Source organism: Cupressus sempervirens, chromosome 10, assembly GCF_028749045.1.
Source record: "Cupressus sempervirens isolate cs-2001-9-10 chromosome 10, ASM2874904v1, whole genome shotgun sequence".
NCBI classification, from domain to species: domain Eukaryota; kingdom Viridiplantae; phylum Streptophyta; class Pinopsida; order Cupressales; family Cupressaceae; genus Cupressus; species Cupressus sempervirens.
Window position 1 is genome coordinate 208946689 of NC_143127.1, and position 6000 is coordinate 208952688.

The 6000-nt window shown below is 36.5% G+C and overlaps 1 pseudogene; it reads right to left on the reverse strand.

Moving 5' to 3' along the window:
- The window catches only part of LOC149533367 (receptor-like protein 4), a 48496-nt pseudogene extending 47853 nt beyond the window's left edge, over positions 1-643 (reverse strand).
- Between the last annotated feature and the right edge of the window lie 5357 nt (positions 644-6000).

Here is a 6000-nt window from a genome sequence, read left to right on the forward strand (position 1 = left end):
TAAATAAAACAGTCTCAATACGACAGTCATATCTCCCTAATGAACCGTTGGATCGGGCTGAAATTTAAATATGTTGGACAGGGCCAAGTTGTGCCAATTCTGACTAGAGCAATCGAATAAATTCGATCACGATAAAAAGTTATGAATGACTGAGTTCGGGTCTATCCAAGGGGAAGCGACAAGACAATTTGTGATGAATTAAGAATTTCCTCTTAAAATAATTGTTCTCTAAATTTACCCATTCATCCATCTAATAGGTTTGTCCATACGCATCTGAAAATATAATTTGATAGAAAGATTGCATCTAATCATTCAAATTTTTCAACTTAGAATTTTTATTTTAATTCCAAATCTTATCTTTCTAATTTAATATAAATTCGAACCCAAACCCGATTAAAATCTAATTTCCTCCTAATAGGATCTAGGGTTTTCTATTGTTTTCTTCTCAACCAAATAGCATATCTAGATTCTTATTTCAATTATAGATTTAATCACAGAGAGTATTCAGATACATAAAATAGATATGATGAACACAGGAAGAGAAAGAGTGCAAAGGGAATATGAGAATATCACGAGTGCACCTGGACACTGATGCTAATTCGCCATGCCCCAGAAGTTCATAGAAAATCTCTTCCTTCTCCATAATTCGCAATTCTTCCAAGAATCCAAGCCGATCGAATCTTCCAAGTGATTAGAAGTGCTAGAAGGAGCATAGAAGCAAGTAGAAAATATATGAGCATATGAATCTCCTCCCCCGCATGTAAGTTTTGAAGCTTCCATTTTAAGCTTGTAGCTCGTGGCTTCCATTAAGCTTTTCATTTAAGCTTCTATGAATGTCTGAATATCAAGAGCTCTCAAGAAACCTTTGGAATACTTCTTGAAACCGCTGAAAGGTGTCACCAACTAAGCATGGGTCTTTTCCAATTCTTTTTGATGAGTCATAGAATTGTAGACACCTTGTGTTTAATTGATGCACTAACCCCCATGTTGTTGACACATGTTAATTCTCATGCAAGCTTGTAACTTCAATTTACTTTTTAAATAATCTCTATTTAAATTTTATAACTTTCATTTTAATTTTTATAACTTTTATTATTATTATTTTATTTATTACTTTATTAGTATTTTATAATTATTATTAATTTTAATTTCTAGTTTTCTTTTATTTAATTCCTTTTCCCCAATAATTCACATTTAATTAATTACAATCAAAATATCAAAGATCATGATATTTTATTAATTTGTTCAAATAAATAATTTATTAATTAAATCTATTTATTAAGACTTAATTAATGGAAAATTCACCATAGACCTCCAAGATAAAATATGAAAACTCATCATAGAACAAATCATACAAAATAAATCTAAAGGGTTAAAAATCACGAAATATGTCATCTGACACATTCGGTGGGTATTCAACTCAAATACTTGTCCTAATTTTCCAATTAGGACAAATGGCTCAAAGGGTTGGGATTTGGACTTGAGAATTTATCTCTTGTCTCTTATCATTGAGATAATGTGATAGGGTACGCTCATCCTGGCAATTCAGGGAAGTCGATACCCGGTACCTACAACCTGCATAAAAACCATGCATGTACAAACACAATATATACTAAACTAAATAGACAATGGTAGGAAGTGGTGCATCGTGTAGATCCCGACTAGCAGGTGACTACGACTCCTTTCCTTAACCACATCAGACACGCCATACAAAAGCAAACACGCAAGGAAAACACGCACACCATACACATGCAAGTATGGGGTAAGTATCCATAAGAAAGCACATATGATAATAAATCATCTTACTAATCATCATTAATAATTGAAAGCAATTTAATAATCATCATCAATAATTGTGAACACTAAAAAATAATCATCATACATACATGAAATGTAGAGTCTAAGTAATCTCATCACATAATAAACTGAATCCATAGCACAATATCTGATAATTTCAAAAGAATTTTGCTAACCAACAACATAAAACTAGCTCTAAAAGAGTTCAGCAATAATAACAAAATGCGAACTAGGGGCAGGCACTACAATTAGCCTTCTGGGCCATATTTTTCATATAATGCAACTTTTATGTAAACTGGCTTCATTAATGCATTCTATCATTTCACACCTTGTATAGATGTTTCCAACCTTGTATGGTCATGCTCAAACCCCTAACTAACTCTTTGCAATCATTTTCACTTTGCAAGAAAAAGTTGCAAAAGTTGCAAAATTGAAATTTTGCAACTTTTGCAATTTTAAGCAATTTTCACTATAACTTTAAATTCTTAATTAGATGAGTTCACAAAACTTGGTAAGGGGTTATCAATAGCTCTCATGAGCTCCAAGTTATGACCCTTAGAAGATTGACCTCGATACAAACTTAGAGCACCTTGGAGACTCTTCGGTATGGGGTGGTCATGGATGATGGAGGCTCTCTGTGGTTGGAACAAGGGTGTCACTAGGGTTCACCCACCCACCCAAAGCTAATAGTGTTGACGACTCGATGCCAAGATTAGCGGTTTCAAAGTTATGTTGTGGTGCACCTATGAATTGAGGCATACTGTGAGTTTTGGCATTGAGCGAGATTGTTGTGCCAAATCCAAAATGAATGTGATCTCTAAAAAATGAGATAGGTTATTTTAGGCCTCAATATGACCATCCTGTAGCATTTGAAATTTCATCAATAGCCCTCACGAGCTCTGAGTTACAACCCTCATAAGATCGACCTCGATACGTACTTAGAGCACCTTGGAGACTCTTCGGTACGAGGTGTTCACGGATGATGGAGGCTCTTTGTGGCTAGAACAAGGTTATCACTAGGGTTCACCCACCCATCCAAAGCTAATGGAATTGAAAATTCGATGCCAAGATCAGTGGCTTCAAAGTTAAGTTGTGGTGCACTTATGAACTTAGGCACACTACAAATTTTGGCATCGAGTGAGATCGTTGTGCGAAATCCAAATGGAATGTGACCTCTTGAAAATGAGATAGATTATTTTAGGCCTCAACATGACCATCCTGTAGCATTTGACATTTCATTGATAGTCGTCAGGAGCTCTGAGTTACGACCCTCAGAAAATTGAGCTCAATGTACACTTAGAGCACCTTGGAGACTCTTTAGTATGGGGCAGACATGAATGATGGAGGCTCTTCACAACTAGAATAAAGGTGTCACTAGGGTTCACCTGCCCATCCGGAGCTAATGGCATTGATGATTTAATACCAAGATTAGCAGTTTCAAAGTTACACTGTGGTGCACCTATGAACTGAGGTACACTGCGAGTTTTGGCATCGAGCGAGATTGATGTGTTGAATCCAAACAGAATGTGATCTCTCAAAAATGAGATAGGTTATTTTAGTCCTTGGCATAATCATCTTATAGCATTGAACATTTCATCAATAGCCCTCATGAGCTCCGAGTTATGACCCTCAGAAGATTGACCTTGATACGCACTTCAAACACCTGGGAGACTCTTCGGTACAAGGTGGTTGTAGACAATGGAGGCTCTCTACGACCAAAAAAAGGGTGTCACTAGGGTTCACCTTCCCATTTGGAGCTGATGGTGCTGACGATTTGATGCCAAGATCAGCGATTTCAAAGTTAAGCTATGGCCCACCTATGAATTGAGGCACACTACAAGTTTTGGCATCGAGCAAGATCGTTGTGCCAAATCCAAACAGAATGTGATCTCTCAAAAATGAGATAGTTTATTTTAGGATTTAGTATGACCATCCTATAATATTCAACATTTCATAAATAGCCCTCAAGAGCTCTAAGTTACAACCCTCGAAAGATTGTCACTAGGATTCACTCACCCATCTAGAACTAATGGCACTGACAATTCGATGCCAAGATCAGTAGTTTCAAAGTTAAGTTGTGGTGCACCTATGAACTTAGGCACACTACAATTTTTGGCATCGAGTGAGATCATTGTGCCGAATCCAAATGGAATGTGATCTCTCAAAAATGAAATAGTTTATTTTAGGCCTCAGCATGACTATCCTGTAGCATTTTACATTTCATTGATAACCCTCATGAGCTCTAAGTTACAACCCTTGGAAGATCGACCTCGATATGCACGAAGAGCACCTTGGAGACTATTCGGTACGAGGTGGCCACGGATGATGGAGGCTCTCTGTGGCTAGAAAAAGGGTGTCACTAGGGTTCACCTACCTATCTGAAGCTAATGGCACCGATGATTTGATGCCAAGATCAGTGGTTTCAAAGTTACATTGTGGTGGACACATGAACTGAGGCACACTGCAAGTTTTGGCATCGAGTGACATCACTGTGTCAAATCCAAATGGAATGTAATCTCTTGAAAATTAGATATTTTATTTTAGGCCTTGACATTATCTTCCTATAGCACTCAATGTTTCATCGATAGCCCTCATGAGATATGAGTTACGACCCTCGAAAGATCGACCTCGATACGCACTTAGAGCACCTTGGAGACTCTTCGATACAAGGTGGCCATAGATGATGGAGGCTCTTCATAGCTATAACAAGGGTGTCACTAGGATTCACCCACCCATCTAGAGCTAATGGCACTGGTGATTCAATGCCAAGACCAATGGTTTCAAAGTTATGTTTTGGTGCACCTATGAACTGAGGCAGACTGCAAGTTTTGGCATCAAGCAAGATCACTATGCCAAATCTAAATGGAATGTGATCTCTTGAAAATGATATAGGTTATTTTAGGCCTCGACATGACCATCCTATAGCATTCATTTTTTCATTGATAACCCCCACGAGCTCTAAGTTACGACCCTCGAAAGATCAAGTTTGACACGCACTTAGAGCACCTTAGAGACTCCTCAATGAAGGGTGGCCATGGATGATGGAGGCTCTCTGTGGCTGGAACAAGGGTGTCACTAGGGTTAGTATTAAAAGACAAAACATTATTTTTTACCTCTCTCAAGTTTTTGGCATTGGGCATAGTGCAAGTTTGGTGTTAATATGTATTAAAATCATCATTTTTTAGGTCCCTCCACATAAATTGCATTAAGTAAATCATCTTTTCTTCTTATATTAAATAAACAAGTTTACATTTATAATATATCAAGTGTTTCATCATTATTACATCAATACACAACTACAAAAAATTGTAGTTTCAAAAATAGTAGTGTCAAAAATTGTAGTGTCAATAAAAGTATTATCAAAAATCGTAGTGTCAAAAATAGAATGCATTTTTCTTCATTCTGCTCCTTATTTAGTTTTTAATCTTTATGCATGGCTACTCTTCATGATGCACCTACATTCAAATATCATCAAAAATATTAGTAACTTATTGTATTAAAAAAGATAATCATCGGTTCATTGAATCATTATGAAAAAAATAACATAAGAAGTAAATATACCTAGTCATGTGTTCCAGTAGGGTCCTCTCTCTGTTTTAGGGTCTCCAACAGGGCTTCATGATCAGCATTAGTAATAGTAAATAGTTATTTTACTTTTGGTCTTCCTTGATGCTTCAACAACTTTACATTTGTTGCTATAATAAGATGTGAATATATGAAAATTATTTCATGCTTCTGATAGTCTTTGAATGCAGGAATTACATTCCTTCTAAGCATGTATGTCTGCAACCATGTTCCAGCAATAACCATTAAACCAATAGGATATGTGAATCCATCATCATTGATGATTGATTGTGCATGCTTTTTTTTACCTCTTACACAATTTCCTAACTAATAATTTGATTTTTCAACATTCCCCAGTGGTGCAACCAATGCAAAGATATTTCTTGGCTAAAGAAGATATGATAGATGGTTATGCTCAAGTGAACTTTCCATGTCATCATTTCTGATAGAGGGTATGATAAAAAATGGAGTAAGATAATGTGGAGCCCATGTGTCCACCCACTCACTCAACTCATAGTGATCCCAATCACATTGAAAACAACTAGGACAAAAGCAAGCTAGTTGTCGTGTCCAAATGGTCCATGTACTAGAATCAGAGCTCCAAAATGAATACATTTTGATGAGTCTCTCACTATAGCA